Source organism: Phyllobates terribilis, unplaced genomic scaffold, assembly GCF_046119375.1.
Source record: "Phyllobates terribilis strain yellow unplaced genomic scaffold, ASM4611937v1 Scaffold_3__8_contigs__length_932513732, whole genome shotgun sequence".
Taxonomy (NCBI): Eukaryota; Metazoa; Chordata; class Amphibia; order Anura; family Dendrobatidae; genus Phyllobates; species Phyllobates terribilis.
In genome coordinates, this window is record NW_027362763.1 from 2976027 (window position 1) to 2990828 (window position 14802).

Consider the following 14802-nt stretch of genomic DNA (forward strand, 5'->3'; position numbering starts at 1 on the left):
CCCGGCCAATGCAATACTTATGTAGTTTTATTTCTGGCATATCATACATTTTACAAACTATTTTGTAATGTTAGTGCAGAAAATGTAAAAAAAAAAGCTGATCCTGTAAGCATTGGTGGTATAGTAGTGAGCATAGCTGCCTTCCAAGCAGTTGACCCGGGGTTCGATTCCTGGGCAATACAAAACATCGGTGTTTTTTTTTTTCAGGCACGTCATACTTTTTACTAACAATTTTGTAGGGTTAGTGCAGTAAATGTGAAAAAAATGCTGGGTACCTTAAGCATTTTTGTATAGTGGTGAGCATAGCTGCCTTCCAAGCAGTTGACCAGGGTTCGATTCCTGGCCAACGCATGAATTGTTTTTAACATTTGGTGATGCTTTTAGTCTGTTTTAATTTTTCGTGTTAAGGCTCATGCTCTTCTTTCTTCTTAGAGTTTAGCAACCACGAAAATGAGAAAAAAATTGAATTGAATATTTCTTAGCTTTTTTTCAACTGTCTCATCTAACTGATCTTCTGCTCTTCAGTTGTTGATTAAATACTTTAGGTGTTAGTCTCCAATACGAAAACAATATCAGGGTTGGCATTGGTGTTATGCTGTTTGGTGTAGTTGCTTTTAAAACAATAGGCCATAGTTTAATTCTTGAAGAACTCATTGTTTTTTTGCATTTGGTGGTGTTTGGAATCTTTTTCACTTTCTGTGCAAAGGCTTATGCTTTTATTTCTTTCTTGGTAACACTTTAGCTACCTTAGTGGGCAGAAAGCAAAGCTAATTGAGAGAATTTGTAGGCAGAGGTGGAAAAGCTACATAACTGATTCCAAAAACTCCTCTGTCTTTAGAGTTAGTGTTAAAAATGCTAAAAATGGCAGAGGTCTTTAGGGGTAATTTGGTGCTGGTGCTGACTCTTTGTAATCTTTTTGAGCTAAGGCTCATAGTGTACTTTCTTTATTGGTAAGAGTTTAGTTACCTTATTGCAAAAAAAAAGTGAAAATAATTGAGAGAATTGTAAGAATTGGTGGAAAAGCTCCATAGCTGATTCACAAGAATTCATCTTTGAGTTTTGGACAATGCTTTGCCTTGTTTTTAAACTTTTTAGTAATTGGCTCTTTCAAGACATATTCAGTCCTCCTTTTTTAAGTAAAACTTTAGCAGATTTAACAGCCAAAATCCCAAACCAGTCAAGTGGGTTCATGCATTGGTGGTATAGTGGTGAGCATTGCTGCTTCCCAAGCAGTTCACCCAGGTTCGATTTCCAGCCAATGCAATACTTATGTAGTTTTATTTCTGGCATATCATACATTTTACAAACTATTTTGTAATGTTAGTGCAGAAAATGTAAAAAAAAAGCTGACACTATAAGCATTGGTGGTATAGTGGTGAGCATAGCTGCCTTCCAAGCAGTTGACCTGGGTTCAATTTCTGGCCAATACAAAACATCAGTGTTTTTTTTTTTCAGGCACATCATACTTTTTACTAACAATTTTGTAGGGTTAGTGCAGAAAATGTGAAAAAAATGCTGGGTACCTTAAGCATTTTTGGTATAGTGGTGAGCAAACCTGCCTTCCAAGCAGTTGACCTGCGATTGATTCCTGGTCAATGCAATACTTATGTGGGGTTTTTTTTCCTGGCACGTCTTACTTTTTACTAATAATTTCGTATTGTTAGTGCAGAAAATGTAAGAAAAAAACATGGCTTCTGTAAGTGTTGGTGGTATAGTGGTGAGAATCGCTGTCTTCCAAGTAGTTGACCCGAGTTCGATTCTCAGCCAACGCATGAATTGTTTTTCACATTTGGTGATGCTTTTAGTCTGTTTTAATTTTTCGTGTTAAGTCTCAGGCTCTTCTTTCTTCTTAGAGTTTAGCAACCACGAAAATGAGAAAAAAATTGAAGAGAATATTTCTTAGCTTTTTTTCAACTGTCTCATCTAACTGATCTTCTGCTCTTCAGTTGTTGATTAAACACTTTGTAGGGTTAGTCTCCAATACGAAAGCAATGTCAGGGTTGGCATTGGTGTTATGCTGGTGGGTGTAGTTGCTTTTAAAACAATAGGCCATAGTTTAATTCTTGAAGAACTCATTGTTTTTTTGCATTTGGTGGTGTTTGGACTCTTTTTCACTTTCTGTGCTAAGGCTTATGCTTTTATTTCTTTCTTGGTAACACTTTAGCTACCTTAGTTGGCAAAAAGCAAAGCTAATTGAGAGAATTTGTAGGCAGAGGTGGAAAAGCTACATAACTGATTCCAAAAACTCCTCTGTCTTTAGAGTTAGTGTTAAAAATGCCAAAAATGGCAGAGGTCTTTAGGGGTAATTTGGTGCTGGTGCTGACTGTTTGTAATATTTTTGAGCTAAGGCTCATAGTGTACTTTCTTTCTTGGTAAGAGTTTAGTTACCTTATTAGCAAAAAAGTGAAAATAATTGAGAGAATTGTAATAATTGGTGGAAAAGCTCCATAGCTGATTCACAAGAATTTATCTTTGAGTTTTGGACAATGCTTTTCCTTGTTTCTAAACTTTTTAGTAATTGGCTCTTTCAAGACATATTCAGTCCTCCTTTTTTTAAGTAAAACTTTAGCAGATTTAACAGCCATAATTCCAAACCAGTCAAGTTGGTTCATGCATTGGTGGTATAGTGGTGAGCATAGCTGCTTCCCAAGCAGTTGACCTGGATTCGAATCCCGGCCAATGCAATACTTATGTAGTTTTATTTCTGGCATATCATACATTTTACAAACTATTTTGTAATGTTAGTGCAGAAAATGTAAAAAAAAAAGCTGAACCTGTAAGCATTGGTGGTATAGTGGTGAGCATAGCTGCCTTCCAAGCAGTTGACCCGTGTTCAATTCCCAGCCAATACAAAACATCGGTGTTTTTTTTTTTCAGGCACGTCATACTTTTTACTAACAATTTTGTAGGGTTAGTGCAGAAAATGTGAAAAAAATGCTGGGTACCTTAAGCATTTTTGGTATAGTGGTGAGCAAACCTGCCTTCCAAGCAGTTGACCTGCGATTGATTCCTGGTCAATGCAATACTTATGCGAGGTTTTTTTTCCTGGCACGTCTTACTTTTTACTAATAATTTCGTATTGTTAGTGCAGAAAATGTAAGAAAAAAACATGCCTTCTGTAAGTGTTAGTGGTATAGTGGTGAGAATCGCTGCCTTCCAAGTAGTTGACCCGAATTCGATTCTCAGCCAACGCATGAATATTTTATCACATTTGGTGATGCTTTTAGTCTGTTTTAATTTTTCGTGTTAAGTCTCAGGCTCTTCTTTCTTCTTAGAGTTTAGCAACCACGAAAATGAGAAAAAAATTGAAGAGAATATTTCTTAGCTTTTTTTCAACTGTCTCATCTAACTGATCTTCTGCTCTTCAGTTGTTGATTAAACAGTTTGTAGGGTTAGTCTCCAATATGAAAGCAATGTCAAGGTTGGCATTGGTGTCATGCTGGTGGGTGTAGTTGCTTTTAAAACAATAGGCCTTAGTTTAATTCTTGAAGAACTCATTGTTTTTTTGCATTTGGTGGTGTTTGGACTCTTTTTCACTTTCTGTGCTAAGGCTTATGCTTTTATTTCTTTCTTGGTAACACTTTAGCTACCTTAGTTGGCAAAAAGCAAAGCTAATTGAGAGAATTTGTAGGCAGAGGTGGAAAAGCTACATAACTGATTCCAAAAACTCCTCTGTCTTTAGAGTTAGTGTTAAAAATGCTAAAAATGGCAGAGGTCTTTAGGGGTAATTTGGTGCTGGTGCTGACTCTTTGTAATCTTTTTGAGCTAAGGCTCATAGTGTACTTTCTTTATTGGTAAGAGTTTAGTTACCTTATTGCAAAAAAAAAGTGAAAATAATTGAGAGAATTGTAAGAATTGGTGGAAAAGCTCCATAGCTGATTCACAAGAATTCATCTTTGAGTTTTGGACAATGCTTTGCCTTGTTTTTAAACTTTTTAGTAATTGGCTCTTTCAAGACATATTCAGTCCTCCTTTTTTAAGTAAAACTTTAGCAGATTTAACAGCCAAAATCCCAAACCAGTCAAGTGGGTTCATGCATTGGTGGTATAGTGGTGAGCATAGCTGCTTCAAAAGCAGTTGACTCGGGTTCGATTCCCAGCCAATGCAATACTTATGTAGTTTTATTTCTGGCATATCATACATTTTACAAACTATTTTGTTATGTTAGTGCAGAAAATGTAAAAAAAAAAGCTGACCCTGTAAGCATTGGTGGTATAGTGGTGAGCATAGCTGCCTTCCAAGCAATTGACCTGGGTTCAATTCCCAGCCAATACAAAACATCGTTATTTTTTTTTTTCAGGCACGTCATACTTTTTACTAACAATTTTGTAGGGTTAGTGCAGAAAATGTGAAAAAAATGCTGGGTACCTTAAGCATTTTTGGTATAGTGGTGAGCAAACCTGCCTTCCAAGCAGTTGACCTGCGATTGATTCCTGGTCAATGCAATACTTATGCGGGGTTTTTTTTCCTGGCACGTCTTACTTTTTACTAATAATTTCGTATTGTTAGTGCAGAAAATGTAAGAAAAAAACATGGCTTCTGTAAGTGTTGGTGGTATAGTGGTGAGAATCGCTGCCTTCCAAGCAGTTGACCCGGGTTCGATTTCTGGCCAACGCATGAATTGTTTTTCACATTTGGTGATGCTTTTAGTCTGTTTTAATTTTTCGTGTTAAGGCTCATGCTCTTCTTTCTTCTTAGAGTTTAGCAACCACGAAAATGAGAAAAAAATTGAAGAGAATATTTCTTAGCTTTTTTTCAACTGTCTCATCTAACTGATCTTCTGCTCTTCAGTTGTTGATTAAACACTTTGTAGGGTTAGTCTCCAATACGAAAGCAATGTCAGGGTTGCCATAGGTGTTATGCTGGTTGGTGTAGTTGCTTTTAAAACAATAGGCCATAGATTAATTCATTGAAGAACTCATTGTTTTCTTGCATTTGGTGGTGTTTGGAATCTTTTTCACTTTCTGTGCTAAGGCTTATGCTTTTATTTCTTTCTTGGTAACACTTTAGCTACCTTAGTGGGCAGAAATCAAAGCTTATTGAGAGAATTTGTAGGCAGAGGTGGAAAAGCTACATAACTGATTCCAAAAACTCCTCTGTCTTTAGAGTTAGTGTTAAAAATGCCAAAAATGGCAGAGGTCTTTAGGGGGAATTTGGTGCTGGTGCTGACTCTTTGTAATCTTTTTGAGCTAAGGCTCATAGTGTACTTTATTTCTTGGTAAGAGTTTAGTTACCTTATTGGCAAAAAAGTGAAAATAATTGAGAGAATTGTAAGAATTGGTGGAAAAGCTCCATAGCTGATTCACAAGAATTCATCTTTGAGTTTTGGACAATGCTTTGCCTTGTTTTTAAACTTTTTAGTATTTGGCTCCTTCAAGGCATATTCAGTCCTCCTTTTTTTAAGTAAAACTTTAGCAGATTTAACAGCCATAATCCCAAACCAGTCAAGTTGGTTCATGCATTTGTGGTATAGTGGTGAGCATAGCTGCTTCCCAAGCATTTGACCCGGGTTCGATTCCCAGCCAATGCAATACTTATGTAGTTTTATTTCTGGCATATCATACATTTTACAAACGATTTTGTAATGTTAGTGCAGAAAATGTAAAAAAAAAAGCTGACCCTGTAAGCATTGGTGGTATAGTGGTGAGCATAGCTGCCTTCCAAGCAGTTGACCTGGGTTCAATTCCCAGCCAATACAAAACATCGGTGTTTTTTTTTTTCAGGCACGTCATACTTTTTACTAACAATTTTGTAGGGTTAGTGCAGAAAATGTGAAAAAAATGCTGGGTACCTTAAGCATTTTTGGTATAGTGGTGAGCAAACCTGCCTTCCAAGCAGTTGACCTGCGATTAATTCCTGGTCAATGCAATACTTATATGGGTTTTTTTTTCCTGGCACGTCTTACTTTTTACTAATCATTTCGTATTGTTAATGCAGAAAATGTAAGAAAAAAACATGGCTTCTGTAAGTGTTGGTGGTATAGTGGTGAGAATCGCTGCCTTCCAAATAATTGACCCGGGTTTGATTCCTGGCCAACGCATGAATTGTTTTTCACATTTGGTGATGCTTTTAGTCTGTTTTAATTTTTCGTGTTAAGTCTCAGGTTCTTCTTTCTTCTTAGAGTTTAGCAACCACGAAAATGAGAAAAAAATTGAAGAGAATATTTCTTAGCTTTTTTTCAACTGTCTCATCTAACTGATCTTCTGCTCTTCAGTTGTTGATTAAACACTTTGTAGGGTTAGTCTCCCATATGAAAGCATTGTCAGGGTTGGCATTGGTGTTATGCTGGTGGGTGTAGTTGCTTTTAAAACAATAGGCCATAGTTTAATTCTTGAAGAACTCATTGTTTTTTTGCATTTGGTGGTGTTTGGACTCTTTTTCACTTTCTGTGCTAAGGCTTATGCTTTTATTTCTTTCTTGGTAACACGTTAGCTACCTTAGTTGGCAAAAAGCCAAGCTAATTGAGAGAATTTGTAGGCAGAGGTTTAAAAGCTACATAACTGATTCCAAAAACTCCTCTGTCTTTAGAGTTAGTGTTAAAAATGGCAGAGGTCTTTAGGGGTAATTTGGCGCTGGTGCTGACTCTTTGTAATCTTTTTGAGCTAAGGCTCATAGTGTACTTTCTTTCTTGGTAAGAGTTTAGTTACCTTATTGGCAAAAAAGTGAAAATAATTGAGAGAATTGTAAGAATTGGCGGAAAAGCTCCATAGCTGATTCAGAAGAATTCATCTTTGAGTTTTGGACAATGCTTTGCCTTGTTTTTAAACTTTTTAGTATTTGGCTCTTTCAAGACATATTCAGTCCTCCTTTTTTTAAGTAAAACTTTAGCAGATTTAACAGCCATAATCCCAAACCAGTCAAGTTGGTTCATGCATTGGTGGTATAGTGGTGAGCATAGCTGCTTCCCAAGCAGTTGGCCCGGGTTCGATTCCCAGCCAATGCAATACTTATGTAGTTTTATTTCTGGCATATCATACATTTTACAAACTATTTTGTAATGTTAGTGCAGAAAATGTAAAAAAAAAAGCTGATCCTGTAAGCATTGGTGGTATAGTGGTGAGCATAGCTGCTTCCCAAGCAGTTGGCCCGGGTTCGATTCCCAGCCAATGCAATACTTATGTAGTTTTATTTCTGGCATATCATACATTTTACAAACTATTTTGTAATGTTAGTGCAGAAAATGTAAAAAAAAAAGCTGATCCTGTAAGCATTGGTGGTATAGTGGTGAGCATAGCTGCTTCCCAAGCAGTTGGCCCGGGTTCGATTCCCAGCCAATGCAATACTTATGTAGTTTTATTTCTGGCATATCATACATTTTACAAACTATTTTGTAATGTTAGTGCAGAAAATGTAAAAAAAAAAGCTGATCCTGTAAGCATTGGTGGTATAGTGGTGAGCATAGCTGCCTTCCAAGCAGTTGACCCGGGTTTGATTCCTGGCCAATGCAAAACATGGGTGTGTTTTTTTTTCAGGCACGTCATAATTTTTACTAACAATTTTGAAGGGTTAGTGCAGAAAATGTGAAAAAAATGCTGGGTACCTTAAGCATTTTTGGTATAGTGGTGAGCAAACCTGCCTTCCAAGCAGTTGACCTGCGATTAATTCCTGGTCAATGCAATACTTATATGGGTTTTTTTTTCCTGGCACGTCTTACTTTTTACTAATCATTTCGTATTGTTAGTGCAGAAAATGTAAGAAAAAAACATGACTTCTGTAAGTGTTGGTGGTATAGTGGTGAGAATCGCTGCCTTCCAAGTAATTGACCCGGGTTTGATTCCTGGCCAACGCATGAATTGTTTTTCACATTTGGTGATGCTTTTAGTCTGTTTTAATTATTCGTGTTAAGTGTCAGGCTCTTCTTTCTTCTTAGAGTTTAGCAACCACGAAAATGAGAAAAAAATTGAAGAGAATATTTATTAGATTTTTTTCAACTGTCTCATCTAACTGATCTTCTGCTCTTCAGTAGAGATGAGCGTTGTTCTACTCGAACTGTTCGCCAATCTCAAATTCGAGCTGTTTTGGGCGGTGTTCGAGCCGTTCGGCGAACACGAACAATTTGAGAAAAATTCGGCTGTTCGAGGTTATGTTCGATAACTGTTCGTGCACCAAAATCATAACTGGATTTTTTCTCAGTAATGATGAAAATTAATGTTAATACGCAGTTTGAGTGTACAGCGGGGTGGGGGGAGGGGCAGGGGATGGATCTCTGCAGGAACAATGAAGATCTCCATTTTTTTTTCTCTTTCCCGCATTTGCAGTGGGGAGGTGCAATCTGTCAGCCCATCAGCAGCGCACACACGGAGCGAAGTGCTTTTTTTCACACAAGCAAGGGCATGTGTCATTGGCAGTGTATGTCACATGTCCTTGCCCTATAAGACCAAGCCATTTTCCCCGTCGCCACCATTTTCTCACTGCTGCAGCTGCGTGTTAGACGGCACCGCTGTTGCTGTGTGCACTATACCTTGTTAATTTCAAGCCAATTTTCGCACAAATATACAGATAGCTTGGGAGTAGGGAATAGTTGTGATTGCAGTCCTTTTAAGGACTAGGTTACAGCATTTCCTACGACTTTTATCAGGCAGGTCTGTGCTCTTAAATAGATAGATTGTGGGAGTAAAGACTAATTGTAATTGGAGTCCTTTTCAGGACTAGGTTACATCAGTTCCTATCAGTTTTTGCCAGGCAGGTCTGTGCCAGTGCTGTGCAAGTTTTTTTCACAGCATTTGGCTGAATCTAGCAAAGCTAATCCTTCTTGGCCTATTGCAGAGTGTGTTAGTCAGTGGAGTAGCCTATCTGTGTTGCAAGATATACCACCTGTGTATAGAATACCAATTTTTTTACTGCACCTAGTGAAGTAAAATCTTTTGGGCATAGCATCATTCTATTAGTCCATCTATACTGACCTCCATCAGGTTGCAAATTGAATATAATTTTTTTCTGCATCTAGCTCTGAAAAAATTTTGGGCTTCTAGCTGTGTGTGGGACTTGTTGTATTAGTCCATCTATACTGACCTCCATCAGGTTGCAAACTGCATATATTTTTTTCTTCATCTACCTCTGAAAAAATATTGGGCTTCTAGCTGTGTGTGGGACTTGTTCTATTAATCCATCTATACAGACCTCCATCAGGTTGCAAACTGAATATATTTTTTCTGCATCTACCTCTGAAAAAATATTGGGCTTCTAGCTGTGTGTGGGACTTGTTCTATTAATCCATCTATACAGACCTCCATCAGGTTGCAAACTGAATATATTTTTTTCTGCATCTACCTCTGAAAAAATATTGGGCTTCTAGCTGTGTGTGGGACTTGTTCTATTAATCCATCTATACAGACTTCCATCAGGTTGCAAACTGAATATATTTTTTTCTGCATCTACCTCTGAAAAAATATTGGGCTTCTAGCTGTGTGTGGGACTTGTTCTATTAATCCATCTATACAGACCTCCATCAGGTTGCAAACTGAATATATTTTTTTCTGCATCTACCTCTGAAAAAATATTGGGCTTCTAGCTGTGTGTGGGACTTGTTCTATTAAACCATCTATACAGACCTCCATCAGGTTGCAAACTGAATATATTTTTTCTGCATCTACCTCTGAAAAAATATTGGGCTTCTAGCTGTGTGTGGGACTTGTTGTATTAGTCCATCTATACTGACCTCCATCAGGTTGCAAACTGAATATATTTTTTTCTGCATCTACCTCTGAAAAAATATTGGGCTTCTAGCTGTGTGTGGGACTTGTTCTATTAATCCATCTATACAGACCTCCATCAGGTTGCAAACTGAATATATTTTTTTCTGCATCTACCTCTGAAAAAATATTGGGCTTCTAGCTGTGTGTGGGACTTGTTCTATTAATCCATCTATACAGACCTCCATCAGGTTGCAAACTGAATATATTTTTTTCTGCATCTACCTCTGAAAAAATATTGGGCTTCTAGCTGTGTGTGGGACTTGTTCTATTAATCCATCTATACAGACCTCCATCAGGTTGCAAACTGAATATATTTTTTTCTGCATCTACCTCTGAAAAAATATTGGGCTTCTAGCTGTGTGTGGGACTTGTTCTATTAATCCATCTATACAGACCTCCATCAGGTTGCAAACTGAATATATTTTTTTCTGCATCTACCTCTGAAAAAATATTGTTCTTCTAGCTGTGTGTGGGACTTGTTGTATTAGTCCATCTATACTGACCTCCATCAGGTTGCAAACTGAATATATTTTTTTCTGCATCTACCTCTGAAAAAATATTGGGCTTCTAGCTGTGTGTGGGACTTGTTCTATTAATCCATCTATACAGACCTCCGTCAGGTTGCAAACTGAATATATTTTTTTCTGCATCTACCTCTGAAAAAATATTGGGCTTCTAGCTGTGTGTGGGACTTGTTCTATTAATCCATCTATACAGACCTCCATCAGGTTGCAAACTGAATATTTTTTTTTCTGCATCTACCTCTGAAAAAATATTGGGCTTCTAGCTGTGTGTGGGACTTGTTCTATTAATCCATCTATACAGACCTCCATCAGGTTGCAAACTGAATATATTTTTTTCTGCATCTACCTCTGAAAAAATATTGGGCTTCTAGCTGTGTGTGGGACTTGTTCTATTAATCCATCTATACAGACCTCCATCAGGTTGCAAACTGAATATATTTTTTTTCTGCATCTACCTCTGAAAAAATATTGGGCTTCTAGCTGTGTGTGGGACTTGTTCTATTAATCCATCTATACAGACCTCCATCAGGTTGCAAACTGAATATATTTTTTTCTGCATCTACCTCTGAAAAAATATTGGGCTTCTAGCTGTGTGTGGGACTTGTTCTATTAATCCATCTATACAGACCTCCATCAGGTTGCAAACTGAATATATTTTTTTCTGCATCTACCTCTGAAAAAATATTGGGCTTCTAGCTGTTTGTGGGACTTTCTCTATTAGTCCATCTATACTGATCTCCATCAGGTTGCAAATTAAAAATAATTTTTTTCTGCATCTACCTCTGAAAAAATATTGGGCTTCTAGCTGTGTGTGGGACTTTCTCTATTAGTCCATCTATACTGACCTCCATCAGGTTGCAAATTAAAAATAATTTTTATCTGCATCTAGCTCTGAAAAAATATTTGGCCTTCTAGCAGTGTGTGGGACTTTCTCTTTTAGTCCATCTATACTGATCTCCATCAGGTTGCAAATTAAAAATAATTTTTTTCTGCATCTACCTCTGAAAAAATATTGGGCTTCTAGCTGTGTGTGGGACTTTCTCTATTAGTCCATCTATACTGACCTCCATCAGGTTGCAAATTGAATATAATTTTTTTCTGCATCTAACCCAGCCAATAGTTTTGGCCTAATACCACAGTTTGGCCACTCAGCTCTGCTCGGTTCCCATCCATTGTTTTTTTGTGCAAACAACTCCAGAGTTGTGAATTAGTTAACCACCAAAATGAGTGGAAAAAGGCCTGCTGCTGGTGGAAAGGGGAATAGGCATGTTGGGAAGGGGAAAAAAGGTTGTGTCCGTGGGGTAGGTGTTAAAGCAACAGTAACATCTGCAGAAGAAAGACCATCTTCCAGCCAAACTAAAATGTCTACTTCTTTTAGCGGACAATGTGATAAGATCCCTTTCTTACGGCCACGCCAATTGCTACAAATTCCAGATGAGGCACAAAAACAGCAGGTGCTTCAACGGATATCAAGTGCTCCTTTAAGTGGGCTCTCCTCCACATCAACTTCAACATCACAAATACTCCAGTCCTCAAAGGTGTCACCCCAATCGCACTTGCTTCCTCACAGCTCCCAAATCTCCAGCTGCCCGTCTGAGTATGAGGTAGAACAGATGGTTGAGTCTGCAGAGCTGTTTACTCATACTATAGCCTGGGAATCAGAGGTCGACTCCAGCGCTTCTGTGAATCCAGACGAGGAAATGATCTGCACTGATGCCCAGAATCTTTATGAGTCGGATCCAGGACCAGACGCAGAAGGTTCTGACCATAATGTAGACCCTCATTCCCAAACTGTAACTCCTGTTGGTGGAGACAATGAGGAAGACGATGATAAGACTCAAATACCTGATTGGAGCGACAACTTTAGTTTTTTGTCAGGGCAGGAACAGGTTGGCTCTGAGGACGACGGGTGTGATAACGCACAGGGTGATGATGATGAGGTTGGAGATCCCACTTACTGTCAACCCACAGTCAGCCAAGAGATGAGGTCAGCAGAGGAGGTGGAGGAAGATGCTAGTGACGACGAGGTCAGGTTGCGCCTTCCTGGACAGAGACGTAGTACTGGAAGCACGTCAACAACTGCATCCTCAAACACAACTCTGCCTCTCACCACAAGTCGTGGTGGCTCTTCAGGTCGCATGGGTGCTAAGCCTTGCATAGCCTGGGCATTTTTTCAGATCGATAAAGATGACCCAACTCGTGTTATCTGTAACATTTGTCAGCAAAAGCTAAGTAGAGGCCAAAAAATACATAGTTTGAGTACTTCATGCATGAACCGGCACATGGACATGAAGCATAAGTTGCAGTGGGAAGCTCAGTGTGCTACAATGCGGCCTAGCCGGCCGGGCCAACCACCGTCTCCCATATCTTGTGCATCCGCGGCCTCTTCATCCTCTGTGACTGGGGGGACAGCAGTCACACCTGTTTTGGGGCGCACACCTGCCACCTCTTTACCCGCAACAGCCAGCGTGATTGGCAGGTCATCATTTTCTTTGGAGGTGGTAACACCAGCTGGTGTTGAGCGCTGTCCGACATCGATAGCACCACCTTTGGATCAAGGCAACCTAACATGTCCGCCTGCATCTTCCTCACAGACCGGCAGTTTGCCGGGGACACCCTTATCAACCCCGTCTAAGCACAATAGCCAGCCCTCGGTCCCTCAGATGTGGACAAGTAAAAGACCATTTCCTCCTAGCCATGAGAAAGCTAAGAGGTTGAATTTCACCATCTGCAAGCTCTTGGCTACAGAAATGCTGCCTTTCCGCCTGGTGGACACAGAGGATTTTCGAGACCTTATGTCCGTCGCAGTGCCCCAGTACCAGATGCCCAGTCGGCACTACTTCTCAAAGAAAGGTGTGCCTGCGCTCCACCAGCATGTCGCACACAACATCACCGCTTCTTTGAGAAACTCTGTGTGTGACAGGGTGCATTTCACCACAGACACTTGGACGAGTAGGCATGGACAGGAGCGTTACATGTCGCTGACTGGGCACTGGGTAACTATGGTGACAGCAGGACAAGGGGCTGCTGTCCAAGTCTTGCCGTCCCCACGAGTTGTGCGTCAATCCTCTTTATGTCAAAGTTCCTCCACTGCTTCTGCCTCCTCAACCTCCTCTCGGTCTTCCACCTGCACCCAAAGCCTGTCTGGTCATGCCACAAGCTTTCTAACTGCGCAGAAGGGATCCTGCACACCTCCTTACTATGCTGGCAGTAGGGCTCAACGTCATCAGGCGGTTTTTACATTGAAATGTCTGGGAAATTTGAGTCACACAGCTGAGGAGTTGTGGTCAGCTCTGGAGAACCAATTTCATGAATGGTTGTCTCCACTGGACCTGAAACAAGGGAAGGCCGTGTGCGACAATGCTGCAAACCTGGGTGCGGCCCTTCGTCTGGGCAATGTCACACACGTGCCTTGTATGGCTCACGTGTTGAACCTGGTTGTCCAGCAATTTTTAGCCCACTATCCCACACTAGATGGCCTTCTGCAGAGGGCACGGTCGCTGTGTGCTCACTTTCGCCATTCGCAGCCCGCAGCTCAGCGACTTACATCTCTACAGAAGTCGTTGGGCCTGCCACTTCACCGGCTAAAATGCGATGTGCCTACCCGGTGGAATTCAACTCTGCACATGTTGCAGCGACTGTGGCAGCACCGACAAGCCCTGGTGCAATACGTTCTGACGTATAGCCTGGGCCAACGAGATCCAGAGGTGGGGCAAATCACGCTGGAGGAGTGGTCTCAGATCAGGGACCTATGCACCCTTCTGCACAGTTTTGAAATGGCGACGAAGATGTTTAGTGCTGACGATGCCATTATCAGCATGACTATTCCGGTGATTTACATGCTGGAGCACATGTTAAACAGAATTCGGAGTCAGGTGGTGGCACAAGAGGAGGTGGAGGAAGTAGAGGAGGAGGAGTTGTATGCGGAAGGGCTAACATCTGCAAGGTCCAGACGGTCGGCAGCACCAAGGCGGCAGGCATGTGAGGGTGGGGGAGATGGTTTTACCAGGGCGCATAGTAGCAGCCAAACTAGTGAGGAAGGTGCAGGAGCCCAGGAAGAAGTGGAGGACGAACTGATGGAAGACTCATCAGATGAGGGAGACACTTGATCACATTTTTGTTGTGCGAGGTTGGGGGGAGAGGACAGAGGAAGGAAGCATGATTGTTACCTCGCCACCAACACAACAGGGACTTGGTGCTCCTGGATGCGCAACACACATGAGTGCCTTCTTGCTGCACTACCTGCAACATGACCCTCAAATTGTGAGAATTAGAAATAATCCTGACTACTGGGTTGCCACACTGTTAGATCCCCGGTACAAAAGTAAATTTGCAGAAATTATTCCTGCCATAGAAAGGGATGCACGCATGCAGGAGTATCAGCAGAGACTGTTGCAGAATCTTACATGTGCTTTTCCACAAAATACCAGTGGTGCACGTAGTGAATCTCACAGTTCCAACTTGCCAACCGTGGGACCGTCAAGTGTTCAGCACTCAAACCGTAACAGAACCACAGTATCTGCTGGTAACATCAATTTTGCGGAATCATTTCACCACTTTTTTAGCCCATCCTTTGCAAGGCC

At 40.4% G+C, this 14802-nt stretch overlaps 6 non-coding genes across 6 annotated transcripts; all 6 read left to right on the forward strand.

The window, feature by feature from the left end:
• Nucleotides 1-2612: 2612 nt before the first annotated feature.
• Nucleotides 2613-2684, forward strand: TRNAG-CCC (transfer RNA glycine (anticodon CCC)). Its single transcript has one exon. It is a non-coding gene; the product is annotated as a tRNA-Gly (tRNA).
• Nucleotides 2685-4035: 1351 nt separating this feature from the next.
• On the forward strand, nucleotides 4036-4107 carry TRNAL-CAA (transfer RNA leucine (anticodon CAA)). Its single transcript has one exon. It is a non-coding gene; the product is annotated as a tRNA-Leu (tRNA).
• A 1519-nt stretch (nucleotides 4108-5626) lies between these two features.
• Nucleotides 5627-5698, forward strand: TRNAG-UCC (transfer RNA glycine (anticodon UCC)). The gene has a single exon. It is a non-coding gene; the product is annotated as a tRNA-Gly (tRNA).
• A 1173-nt stretch (nucleotides 5699-6871) lies between these two features.
• On the forward strand, nucleotides 6872-6943 carry TRNAG-CCC (transfer RNA glycine (anticodon CCC)). Its single transcript has one exon. It is a non-coding gene; the product is annotated as a tRNA-Gly (tRNA).
• A 96-nt stretch (nucleotides 6944-7039) lies between these two features.
• Nucleotides 7040-7111, forward strand: TRNAG-CCC (transfer RNA glycine (anticodon CCC)). The gene has a single exon. It is a non-coding gene; the product is annotated as a tRNA-Gly (tRNA).
• Nucleotides 7112-7207: 96 nt separating this feature from the next.
• Nucleotides 7208-7279, forward strand: TRNAG-CCC (transfer RNA glycine (anticodon CCC)). Its single transcript has one exon. It is a non-coding gene; the product is annotated as a tRNA-Gly (tRNA).
• The last annotated feature ends 7523 nt before the right edge of the window (nucleotides 7280-14802 follow it).